The 14,120-nt window shown below is 43.1% G+C and overlaps 1 protein-coding gene across 3 annotated transcripts in view; it reads left to right on the top strand.

Annotated features, from left to right (window-relative positions):
* LOC139472497 (serine/arginine repetitive matrix protein 2-like) overlaps nt 1–14,120 on the top strand; it is a 103,355-nt gene that overhangs the window by 43,938 nt on the left and 45,297 nt on the right. The window lies entirely within an intron of this gene.

Consider the following 14,120-nt stretch of genomic DNA (forward strand, 5'->3'; position numbering starts at 1 on the left):
CTTGTCAAGATTTCCGATGACAGTCAGAGCGGAGGACAATGGTTGAAAAAGCAATATGGCGTTGTATAGCTATTTACCTTTTAAAGAACTTTTTGTTTTGTAATGTTAAGAATTTGACACAAGCCACTGGTCAGTGTTATGTTCATAGTTTGACACAAGCCACTGGTCAGTGTAATGTTCATAGTTTGACACTAGCCACTGGTCAGTGTAATGTTCATAGTTTGACACTAGCCACTGGTCAGTGTAATGTTCATAGTTTGACACTAGCCACTGGTCAGTGTAATGTTCATAGTTTGACACTAGCCACTGGTCAGTGTAATGTTCATAGTTTGACACTAGCCACTGGTCAGCTTAATCTCAAAGGGTATCCTGAGGACTAGTATACTCGTGAAGATCTGGAGTAGAATAGGTCTTCAGCAACCCATGCTTGCCTTACAAGGCGACTATGCTTGCTGAATGAGGCGACCATCGGGATCATCAGGTGCATCGGCCGATGCTTATGACATATCAGTCACTGGATTGTCTGGTCCAGACTTGATTATTTACAGGCCGCAGTGGAATATTGCTGAGTGCGGCCTTCTTGGTGGGGTTGCTTTTTAGACAGCGATATACGGTAACAAAATTCTTCTGTGGCCAGACTAACTCTCTCAGGCCTCAGTGCCTGTAGTTGAATGACATTTGCAAATGCAAAGATGAGACTTTTATGCATAAATATTTTTAATGGAATTATTTTTATATCAGACTTATCGAGAGTTGGTGGGGCAAAACTGAGATGGGTGTGGCAATTACTGAGATGGGTGGGGCAAGGACTAAGTTGGGTGTGGCAAGGACTGAGTTGTGGGTGTGGCAAGGACTGAGATGGGTGTGGCAAGGACTGAATTGTGGGTGTGGCAAGGACTGAGATGGGTGTGGCAAGGACTGAATTGTGGGTGTGGCAAGGACTGAGTTGTGGGTGTGGCAAGGACTGAGATGGGTGTGGCAAGGACTGAGATGGCTGGGGCAAGGATTGAGATTGGTAGGGCAAGTACGGACAATTCCTGGACAAGACGGACACATTGTTTCTTGGTGTGGCAAGACTTGGTTGTTTAGCATGCAGGTGGCATAGGAATGTTGTCTATTGATATTTTCTGCAGTAATTATATATGTCCGTCTCCTTAAATATCAGAACAGCTTATTTCTCAATCTACATTCTGGGAAAATGATTTATTGATCAGAACCGTATTTGGTTCTTTAATTGTTCAGAGGATACTGAATGATGCATACTGAATACAGATTGCATGTCAAAGCACCATCGCCACAGAGAGGGAAATGTTTTTCTTACCACGTCTTTGATCACGTGACTTCACAAGTGCATTGTAGTGCCCTTGGAACTAGTGTGGGTTTTCTGTTGTACCTTTATTGCACCACTAATGTTGACTGCAGCAACTGCAAGCCATGAAATAGTGAGTAAATAAACTATTTCCACCGAAAAATGAAATTGTTGCACCATCTTGCTTGTCGGTAATGAAAGAACGATGTTACTAAGGATACGTTACATCACAGGGGAGGTAATCTGAACAGTGTCATAACGTCAGTCCATTACGATGTAACTCAAAAATTGTAACTTACTCCAGGATATTACAGTCGTCGCCTTTGATTAGAAATGAATTGTTATTTTCACTCATCTTTAGTATGATCTACTACAGAGAGCTGCCATCGAGCTACTGGTGACAGGAGTCCACACAGAAATGTCACCAGTCATCCTGAGTGTTACTAGTCTCGGACATATTTTCAGTCCTGATCTAGAGGAATATTCTGTAGAAGAAAGTTTTTCAAATTTTAGATTTTCAATATCTTCAGAATGCAGCATAAGGGAAACATTTTAAGTTTTGGCCTTCCTCAATTATAACATCCACCTCGGTCCAGGAAGTAGAGGTGCTGTCACAGGGAAGTAATTATTCAGTGACAATTGATGGATTCATTAAGTTTTTATGCTCCTAACTCTAATAACTGTCACTCGTATCAGAGGACAAGACACAGATAATTTCCTCCCTCTCTCAACAGTGATGAATATATTCATGAAGAACAATCAGGAACTCAAATGTTTTGAACACTTTTAGTACGTTGAAACATCATCAATTTCCTGTACTAAGAAAGTTTTGAAAGGAGTATTTGAAAGTTAATTTGACATGACTAATATGGTCTGTGTGCTTACTCGAATGAAAAGTTTTTCAATCAGTTATTTTGGACCCCCCAATGATGTGTCTTTGACAGCACTTGTTGAGGTTTGTGGGCAGGTACTGATGACATTGTTCTTGTTGGGGTTTGTGGGCAGGTACTGATGACACTGTTCTTGTTGGGGTTTGTGGGCAGGTACTGATGACACTGTTCTTGTTGGGGTTTGTGTGCAGGTACTGATGACATTGTTCTTGTTCGGGTTTGTGGGCAGGTACTGATGACATTGTTCTTGTTGAGGTTTGTGGGCAGGTACTGATGGCACTGTTCTTGTTGGGGTTTGTGGGCAGGTACTGATGACATTGTTCTTGTTGAGGTTTGTGGGCAGGTACTGATGACATTGTTCTTGTTGGGGTTTTGTGGGCAGGTACTGATGACACTGTTCTTGTTGGGGTTTGTGGGCAGGTACTGATGACATTGTTCTTGTTGGGGTTTGTGGGCAGGTACTGATGACACTGTTCTTGTTGAGGTTTGTGGGCAGGTACTGATGACATTGTTCTTGTTGAGGTTTGTGGGCAGGTACTGATGACACTGTTCTTGTTGGGGTTTGTGGGCAGGTACTGATGACATTGTTCTTGTTGAGGTTTGTGGGCAGGTACTGATGACATTGTTCTTGTTGGGGTTTGTGGGCAGGTACTGATGACATTGTTCTTGTTGGGGTTTGTGGGCAGGTACTGATGACATTGTTCTTGTTGAGGTTTGTGGGCAGGTACTGATGACACTGTTCTTGTTGGGGTTTGTGGGCAGGTACTGATGACACTGTTCTTGTTGAGGTTTGTGGGCAGGTACTGATGACATTGTTCTTGTTGGGGTTTGTGGGCAGGTACTGATGACATTGTTCTTGTTGAGGTTTGTGGGCAGGTACTGATGACATTGTTCTTGTTGGGGTTTGTGGGCAGGTACTGATGACATTGTTCTTGTTGAGGTTTGTGGGCAGGTACTGATGACATTGTTCTTGTTGGGGTTTGTGGGCAGGTACTGATGACACTGTTCTTGTTGGGGTTTGTGGGCAGGTACTGATGACACTGTTCTTGTTGAGGTTTGTGGGCAGGTACTGATGACATTGTTCTTGTTGAGGTTTGTGGGCAGGTACTGATGACATTGTTCTTGTTGAGGTTTGTGGGCAGGTACTGATGACATTGTTCTTGTTGGGGTTTGTGGGCAGGTACTGATGACATTGTTCTTGTTGGGGTTTGTGGGCAGGTACTGATGACACTGTTCTTGTTGAGGTTTGTGGGCAGGTACTGATGACATTGTTCTTGTTGAGTTTTGTGGGCAGGTACTGATGACATTGTTCTTGTTGGGGTTTGTGGGCAGGTACTGATGACACTGTTCTTGTTGAGGTTTGTGGGCAGGTACTGATGACATTGTTCTTGTTGGGGTTTGTGGGCAGGTACTGATGACACTGTTCTTGTTGAGCCACTTTGAGACTTGCACCAGTCTCAGCTTCGTGCACCGGCTGTGGGCAGATGTTTGCTTGATGCAATGATTTATTCATGGTGGATGCTCATCACACCTCACTGAGTGACACATGTTCTGAGGAGAGGGTGATTGGGTGCTGTCTGTTCAAGAGAAGGATACTAAGATAGGTGGGGCAAGGACTGAGTTGGGTGGGGCAAGAACTGAGATGGGTGGGGCAAGAACTGAGATGGGTGGGGCAAGAACTGAGATGGGTGGGGCAAGAACTGAGATGGGTGGGGCAAGAACTGTGATGGGTGGGGCAAGTACTGAGATGGGTGGGGAGAGTACTGAGAGGGGTGAGGCAAGGAATGAGAAGGGTGGGGCAAGGACTGAGTTTTGGGTTGGGATAGTGGTGCAGACATTCTACTGGGGGTGATGAGAAAAATACAGGTGTTTGATGAATGTGGGGGCCTTGAGCCAGAGCCAGTCTGTCGGTCGTTTGTTGTCTACTTCATCTAATTACATCTCTTTGTCGCTGCTACATTGATGAAGTCCAGCCATTCACCTTGTATGATGTGATTCACTCAGGCTTATTTCTACAGGGAATCCAAGCACACGGATTGAGTTAGTGCACGTAATAACCCAACCAGATGCAAACCTTGGTTTCACAATCAAATTTACCTTGATTGGAAATGAGATGATCCTTTTTGAGGAAGAATTATTAGCTTGCATCACTCTTGAATCAAAGCGCTGCACTCCTCTATGAAATATACTGGGACCATGTGGGTGGCAGATCCCTGTAGTGTCAGACAGGTGCTTCTCTCTGTTGGTTAGCATGAAGCATGGGGAAGACTGAAGCTAGGTTCCTTTAACTCCTTGAACAACTTTATTTGTTGATCATGACAACTTTAAAGGTGTTTATGGAAGATGATTTATTGTGCACAGCACTCAGCCAGATAGGGAAAATACAGGCACATCATCAATAATGAAATATCTACATTTACTTGAGAGGTTTCCACGATGCTAGGGAGAAGGCTGTAGGCCGGTGGTAGAGTGAGTGAGGGCTGGAGATGTTGACAATACTCCAGATACTGGATACTCCAGACTTGATCATGTGACGGGGGTGGAAGGGTACTGACTTGATCATGTGACGGGGGTGGAAGGGAACTGACTTGATCATGTGACGGAGGTGGAAGGGTACTGACTTGATCATGTGACAGGGGTGGAAGGGTACTGACTTGATCATGTGACGGGGGTGGAAGGGTACTGACTTGATCATGTGACTGGGGTGGAAGGGTACTGACTTGATCATGTGACGGAGGTGGAAGGGTACTGACTTGATCATGTGACAGGGGTGGAAGGGTACTGACTTGATCATGTGACAGGGGTGGAAGAGTACTGACTTGATCATGTGACGGGGGTCGTGAGAATACTGACTTGATCATGTGACGCGGGTGGAAGGGCACTGACTTGATCATGTGACTCGGGTGGGAGCCTACTGACTTGATCATCGCAGTAACACAGGTTTTAGGGTACTGACTTGATCATGTGACGGGGAGGGGATTTCAGCTTGGGGATTTCTTCAGTTTCATAACATGATTTTATCACTTTATGAATTTCTGACATTTGAAATGTCACAGGCTATTCCAACTTATGGCTATGTGATATCAGTTGCTGGTCAACAGGCATGGACTATGATGAGAAATAGGAAATTACAATGTTTGTCAGAGGACATGTCTGCCGTCTGTTATACAAAACCTGCAATGTTAATCAAAGAAGCTGTTTAAAGTTTATCTAAGTAATGGACTTAACAGAGACTTCAGAAGCTGAACAAAAAGATGCTTATCACCATCAGGTGTCACTGCCCAGAAGTGAACATGTGTTGCCGGAGTATGGCGTGGGTGGGGCCATGATACACTTTCTGTTTCTGGTGTTCAAATGTTTGATGATTGTTCAACAAGCACGGATGCTTTCATACACAAACTGTGTGCTGCCGTGTTCTTGGTGGTACCTGGTCGGTCCAGTGGATGAAACACATGCCATGAGAGCAGAAGGTCGGTGGTTCGATCCCCTTGGTGCCTCCGGGGTCCAGTGGACAGACACCTGAGCCATACCTCACATCACCTCTGGTGCTACCTGGCGTCATTATGCTGCTGCAACTCTTTTTCTTTGCTGTTGGTTTTCATGACAAGTTACAAATTATTAATGGGCAGATTATCCTTTGTGTTAGGCCTTTTAGCAGCTTGTCATTCATCAAGGGATTCCACTTTATTAGTTGTGATAGGTTGGTGCTAAGATGCTGGTGGTGGAGAGCTGCTGGTGATTTGTGCTTTGTCTTGGGAAAGTGATGTCACACCTAGGTCAGTGTACAGACCTGCATTGTGTTCTTCAGTGACATTGTGTCAGTGTACAGACCTGCATTGTGTTCTTCAGTGACATTGTGTCAGTGTACAGACCTGCATTGTGTTCTTCAGTGACATTGTGTCAGTGTACAGACCTGCATTGTGTTCTTCAGTGACATTGTGTCAGTGTACAGACCTGTGTTCTTCAGTGATACAGTGTCAGTGTACAGACCTGCATTGTATTCTTCAGTGACATTGTGTCAGTGTACAGACCTGCATTGCCTTCTTCAGTGACAGTGTCAGTGTACAGACCTGCATTGTATTCTTCAGTGACATTGTGTCAGTGTACAGACCTGTATTCTTCAGTGACATTGTGTCAGTGTACAGACCTGCATTGTGTTCATCAGTGACAGTGTCAGTGTACAGACCTGCATTGTGTTCTTCAGTGACATTGTGTCAGTGTACTGACCTGCAATGTGTTCTTCAGTGACATTGTGTCAGTGTACAGACCTGCATTGTAATCTTCAGTGACAGTGTCAGTGTACAGACCTGCATTGTAATCTTCAGTGACATTGTGTCAGTGTACAGACCTGCATTGTGTTCTTCAGTGACATTGTGTCTGTGTACAGACCTGCATTGTAATCTTCAGTGACATTGTGTCAGTGTACAGACCTGCATTGTGTTCTTCAGTGACATTGTGTCAGTGTACAGACCTGCATTGTGTTCTTCAGTGACATTGTGTCAGTGTACAGACCTGCATTGTGTTCTTCAGTGACAGTGTCAGTGTACAGACCTGCATTGTGTTCTTCAGTGACATTGTGTCTGTACAGACCTGCATTGTGTTCTTCAGTGACATTGTGTCAGTGTACAGACCTGCATTGTGTTCTTCTTCAGTGACATTGTGTCAGTGTACAGACCTGCATTGTGTTCTTCAGTGACATTGTGTCAGTGTACAGACCTGCATTGTGTTCTTCAGTGACATTGTGTCAGTGTACAGACCTGCATTGTGTTCTTCAGTGACATTGTGTCAGTGTACAGACCTGCATTGTGTTCTTCAGTGACAGTGTCAGTGTACAGACCTGCATTGTGTTCTTCAGTGACATTGTGTCTGTGTACAGACCTGCATTGTAATCTTCAGTGACAGTGTCAGTGTACAGACCTGCATTGTGTTCTTCAGTGACAGTGTCAGTGTACAGACCTGCATTGTGTTCTTCAGTGACATTGTGTCAGTGTACAGACCTGCATTGTATTCTTCAGTGACATTGTGTCAGTGTACAGACCTGCATTGTGTTCTTCAGTGACATTGTGTCAGTGTACAGACCTGCATTGTAATCTTCAGTGACATTGTGTCAGTGTACAGACCTGCATTGTGTTCTTCAGTGACATTGTGTCTGTGTACAGACCTGCATTGTAATCTTCAGTGACATTGTGTCAGTGTACAGACCTGCATTGTGTTCTTCAGTGACATTGTGTCAGTGTACAGACCTGCATTGTGTTCTTCAGTGACATTGTGTCAGTGTACAGACCTGCATTGTGTTCTTCAGTGACAGTGTCAGTGTACAGACCTGCATTGTGTTCTTCAGTGACATTGTGTCTGTACAGACCTGCATTGTGTTCTTCAGTGACATTGTGTCAGTGTACAGACCTGCATTGTGTTCTTCAGTGACATTGTGTCAGTGTACAGACCTGCATTGTGTTCTTCAGTGACATTGTGTCAGTGTACAGACCTGCATTGTGTTCTTCAGTGACATTGTGTCAGTGTACAGACCTGCATTGTGTTCTTCAGTGACATTGTGTCAGTGTACAGACCTGCATTGTGTTCTTCAGTGACAGTGTCAGTGTACAGACCTGCATTGTGTTCTTCAGTGACATTGTGTCTGTGTACAGACCTGCATTGTAATCTTCAGTGACAGTGTCAGTGTACAGACCTGCATTGTGTTCTTCAGTGACAGTGTCAGTGTACAGACCTGCATTGTGTTCTTCAGTGACATTGTGTCAGTGTACAGACCTGCATTGTATTCTTCAGTGACATTGTGTCAGTGTACAGACCTGCATTGTGTTCTTCAGTGACATTGTGTCAGTGTACAGACCTGCATTGTGTTCTTCAGTGACATTGTGTCAGTGTACAGACCTGCATTGTGTTCTTCAGTGACAGTGTCAGTGTACAGACCTGCATTGTGTTCTTCAGTGACAGTGTCAGTGTACAGACCTGCATTGTGTTCTTCAGTGACATTGTGTCAGTGTACAGACCTGCATTGTGTTCTTCAGTGACATTGTGTCAGTGTACAGACCTGCATTGTGTTCTTCAGTGACATAATGTCAGTGTACAGACCTGCATTGTGTTCTTCAGTGACATTGTGTCTGTACAGACCTGCATTGTGTTCTTCAGTGACAGTGTCAGTGTACAGACCTGCATTGTGTTCTTCAGTGACATTGTGTCAGTGTACAGACCTGCATTGTGTTCTTCAGTGACATTGTGTCAGTGTACGGACCTGCATTGTGTTCTTCAGTGACATTGTGTCAGTGTAAGGACCTGTGTTCTTCAGTGACATTGTGTCAGTGTACGGACCTGCATTGTGTTCTTCAGTGACATTGTGTCTGTGTACAGACCTGCATTGTGTTCTTCAGTGACATTGTGTCAGTGTACGGACCTGCATTGTGTTCTTCAGTGACATTGTGTCAGTGTACGGACCTGTGTTCTTCAGTGACATTGTGTCAGTGTACAGACCTGCATTGTGTTCTTCAGTGACATTGTGTCAGTGTACAGACCTGCATTGTGTTCTTCAGTGACATTGTGTCAGTGTACGGACCTGCATTGTGTTCTTCAGTGACATTGTGTCAGTGTACAGACCTGTGTTCTTCAGTGACATTGTGTCAGTGTACAGACCTGCATTGTGTTCTTCAGTGACATTGTGTCAGTGTACAGACCTGCATTGTGTTCTTCAGTGACATTGTGTCAGTGTACGGACCTGTGTTCTTCAGTGACATTGTGTCAGTGTACAGATGTCCTGCAGTTGAACTGGTGCGAGTTCTAGCCTGCAAGAGTCAATGTAGCACAGCCAATAGTGTGTCACATTACAGTGAACTTGATGCCCCCCGTCACCGACAATAAGGAGTGTGTAATTATTCAGGAAGAAGCTAGAGCCTCTCTTCTTGTAATTGTATATAGGAACTGTGATCTATACCTTTTAGTTCCTTTGACTTATCAGACACATTTCATCAGGAACACTGTAGAGAGATAGCCATCTTCCTGGCTCTGCTGATGCTATCAGTTGGAAATGTGCTCCATGATGTCAGCTCTTACCTATTTCGTGGTACTTAGCATGAAAAATAGATTTTACCAGAAGTCTACTTCTAAACCAGATATAGTTTTATGGATCTAAAGTTTGTATGTGATTTCAAATATGCAAACCTACTTAAAAGTGTGTTATCTGTTCAGTTCAATTTTAAAAAAATGTGCCAATCATAGAATATCTGCCTTATGATTTGCATCTGTGGTGGTATTTGTTGGGTGATAATGAAGTTTTTTTAGGGAGGTTATTCTAAAATACAGGTAGAATGTTGGTTTGTTGAATATTCTTTTGTGAAATCTGAACATTTGTTGCAGCTGATGTCTTGACAAAAAACTCATGGGAATTCTAGGCCCAGGCTTTGTGACATGGTGAATTGCGTGCTTTTGTACCCTGATGGCTCGTTGCTCATGATATCAATCACTGGTGCAAAATTGATTGTGTATAGGCTGCCATCATATGGCGGGAATATTGTGCTGTATTCAATAAGATACAAACATACACATCCTGATAACTCAGGGTCCATCTTTGAGGGGTTACAAGTAAACAAACATAGTTTGTCTTCCCCGGGCTTGTGAACAATACATGAAAACAGTGGAGCCAAATTGTCAATAAACATTGCAGACTGTGTAAACTGCTTGCGGACTGCGGTGCTAATGTTGAAGGTGTCATGAATTAATGATCCAGGTGGGATAGTGTTGACTGCAGCATCAAAGACAAGTCCAGCACCTGCCCAGAGGGGATAAAGTGGTGTCGGGGTCAGGGATTGTAGGATCAGGTATTGTGGATGTCTGGGATTGTGAGAATTCGAGATAGTGGGGATCAAGGATTGGGGGGGTCTCGGATTGTGGGTGTCTGGTATTGCAGGAATTGTGGCAATCAGGATTGTGGGTGTCTTGGATTGTGAGAATTGGAGATTGTGGGGATCAAGGATTGGGGGGGTCTCGGATTGTGGGTGTCTGGTATTGCAGGAATTGTGGCAATCAGGATTGTGGGTGTCTTGGATTGTGAGAATTGGAGATTGTGGGGATCAAGGATTGGGGGGGTCTAGGATTGTAGGTGTCTGGGATTGCTGAAATCAGGAATTGTGGGAATCAGGATTGTGGGTGTCTGGGATTGCAGAAATCGGGAAATTGTGGGAATCGGTATTGTGGGTGTCTGGGATTGTGGGGATCAAGGATTGTGGGATCAGGGATTGTAGTATCTGGGATTGTGGGAGTTGGGGATTGTGGGATTAAGGATTATGGAGACTTGACACCTCAGTTAACACTTTCGTATTGCTACAAACATGCTGAGTGATCTCATGTCTCCAGAGTCAGTAGCTAACATGCTCAACACATCTGTTGCTTGTTGCATTCATGTCGTGCTGGTGGAGGTCCTCATCTGACAGCCGGATACCTCTGTCACAGCACCAGCACAAGCTGATCTGCGGTGAGCCCCCTGCCCATCCTCGGCTCCAGGCACTGAAACTATCAAAGACATGTCTTTTTTTCTTTCACAGAGAGTTTCTGAACTTGTGGACAGTTCTCATGTGTTGCTGTGCTTCAGTCGGTCTTGGCCCACTTCCTTGCTTCATGGATTCTTCAGTATTCTTCTGTAAAATTGAATATAGTGATAACTTGAAACCCTTGATTACAAAAGGATCATATTGCTGCAAATCATTGTCCATAATTCTAGATCAGTTAACCCCCTATACTTCAACAGTTTCACTACCTACTGACATAAAATCAGTTAACCCCCTATACTTCAACAGTAACACTACCTGCTGACATAAAATCAGTTAACCCGTTACTTCAACAGTTGCCCAAAGCAGTGAGATGTTTTTGCAGAAAGTTCCATGGACTGAAATACAAGAGTCTCATCCAACACTTAGAATTACCCATGTGACTGCCAGCAACTGATCCTGGTTCTGATAAGAAATGTATTGCGTAGCTGAATTCAGCAGAATTTGACCCTTCTCCAACACTAATGTTAATATGTTCTGAATGTTAGTTACCCTACTAATCTTCTTATACTGATTTAACTAATACATGTAATCCATGTAGGTAAATACAGTCAAACCTCGTTATCCTGAACACTGTCATCTCCGACATACTGCTATCTCCAACCTATTCTCCAGGTCCCGACCGCCCTATTGTGCTGATCATGCCTTGCTATCTCGAATGTCTAAACTAAACTTAGCAACAAGAAAATTCTCTAATTTCTTCCTCTTGAATTCCCTCCTTCCCCATGTTTTGAATGGAATTAATCCAACTTATTACTTATGAATTTAATTACTATGCATTATTAACTGGACATTAGAAAAGCTATTTTTTATTCTGGTTACATCTTTTTTTTCCCACTGTTGAAGTGCCATCCATTATCAGGGGATTCAGCTAGTGACAAATTATTAAGCAATCCAGTTTTAACAGTACATGAAATATTCACGGTTTTATTTCCAACAAACATTATAATACAATGTTAGCTCTGTATGTCAAACCGTATCCCCTTGTGATACACCTATGCCCTATTGAGCAGTGGCTGGGGGTCAGGGATATAACACAGTCATGCCGTTTTCTGTCAACTGGATTTCATAACAAGCATGAACCATGTAGTCTTTTTTACAACTTTTACAAAAAAATACTATTTCTAATCACAAATGTGAGTGTATGTGACTTAGACTTGAAGACACATATTCACCCTAATGTTAGAATGGTGTAGAACCTGTGGCTGTGATGGTCGGTAAAGACAGCGGGGGAATAATGAAATCAATAGAGGAAATAAAACATTTATTCCACGTTTCTCTATGTCATGCAATAGTGTTCTGTTACCTTCCCCGAATCTCAACGGAGGACAGACACGAGCTATCAGGTGTGGGAATACTGGCCTTAGAATACCAGCGTTGGTATTTACCATCCAAATTGTAGCGGCCAGATTTGTTCCTGGTGTTGAGTGGTGACAGTGAGAAAGGTTTTCCTGCTGTGTGATGGAATGTTCTGCATGGACAAATGTCTAATTATTTTTTATTTACTAAATCAGAAATTGGATGTTTCCTGGTTTCACATACTAGGCAGAATGTTTGCCTGAAAACTTTGTAATTAATCTGTCAGTGTGTCAAAGCTTCAAGTGAGACTTAAGGCTAAGAGCTGGAAAAGAACCCATAGAGGATTCACTTGAGTCACATGTGGCATGGCGTTAAAATTGTTACAGAGCTCGGTAAATCTAGCTTGTGTTGTGCCTGGTATGGATATAGCCTTCATTCTATGTGTATATTAAGTATAAATTCTGATATTCAGGTCTCAATAGCAATTATTCTGTAATGAAGCAATATAAGTGTTAAGTGTCTCAGAGGAAATGTAATGATGAACATTTCATTCCAAATTCCTGTCATGATCTTGGTAATGATATCTTATCTTAAAAAAACATCAATTTCCATGCAAAGACTTGCGGTTGTGCGTAAGAAATGCACTACATTAAAACAAGGCCCCTTATCTTAACAACGTCTATGCAATAACCTTATCCACATCGACAGCACAAGGTATTCGTGAATGACAACATCCAATCAGATTGTATCTTATGTACTCGCACATCAAGCAATCAAATACCGAGACCATCTGTGGGTGTTAAGTTGTTTTTTTCTCAATCCCCTGTGGTTTGACGTATTTTTACCTGCATGGAGCAGTGTTGATTGGCAGATGAGCTCTCGGTTGGGGGTTGGATTAGCTAGTTGTCAATAGCGGCTTTATACGGCTTATTGTCTCCAGGCAGGCAGCGGCAGGCAGCGGCAGGCAGGCAGGGAGGGAGGTCCCAGCAGCCAGTAGTCACTCTACTCTCACCAGTGTTTAGGGATGTAGTACACGGGGATGATCATGTCACGACCATTTGGAGGATTACTAATTAACAGCAGTTGGGAGGAAAGTAGTGTGTTATTTGATGGAAAAAGTTGTTCTCTGTTGGGCAAATGTTTCAGGTGGTCTGAGAATATTTCGAAAGTTGGTGTAGTTTTGTGGTTAAAAGTCTGACAACCTAAAAGAAAATAACAGGTTTGGGCATTTTTTAGAAAAAAATCTGTCTTGTCCTGATGAAACCAATAGATTTTCAGGCTGAAGATAATTGAATTTTGGACAATTCTTACGTACTGGTTCAAAAGTTTGCTGGAAGACAATTTGGAATATTTTTCTTTTTTGATGAAGTGACAAGAAGTTGTTTAAGATCTAACTCTAAGGATAGTTTCCTAAAACAATATAATTGCCTTAAAATTTGACTGAATAATCTTTTTCAGTTTTTTTAGAACATTTTAATCATCAAATCTTATCCAAAGTTAGCCATGTTCTAATAAAATGCAATGTCTTAGGTCTAGAAAAGTGACTTGTCTAGAGGTTTATCAGCTTGAATGTGTTGTCCATGATTGGCAGAGAGAGTGAGTGGTTATGATGACTACACCTGCTGGGCGAGTGGAAGGTGGATGTGTATAGGGAAGACAGCAGTGTTATTCCTCAGATCAATAACAGCGGGAGATTGCCAGACCCAGCATGAATGAGCCCAGGCTGGTTCGAGAAAGCCGAGGTGCCCTTGTTTTAAAACGGATAAGCCAAGTGTCGTGTATTTGTGGCTGTTGTGGAAAGTGTAACACAAGTTTCTCTTACGGAGCTGCCAGGAGTCATGGATCCTATTCTCAAGGAAAAACAATATTTGATTATTTCTGGGAGCAAGCACACTCTAATGTGCAACTTTCTGTAGGGAAAACCTACAGTTTGCAATGCTTGGACGGACGACGGAGGAGGCGGCGACGATCTCGCTTCTCGCCATCAGAGCAATATGGCATTCCTATTGGCTGTTTTGAGATCTTTTTGTATGTATAAATCTTTTTCTCATATATATCTAGATTATTGGA

The sequence above is a fragment of the Haliotis cracherodii genome, unplaced genomic scaffold, assembly GCF_022045235.1.
Source record: "Haliotis cracherodii isolate W230 unplaced genomic scaffold, xgHalCrac1.p SCAF_24, whole genome shotgun sequence".
Lineage (NCBI taxonomy): Eukaryota > Metazoa > Mollusca > Gastropoda > Lepetellida > Haliotidae > Haliotis > Haliotis cracherodii.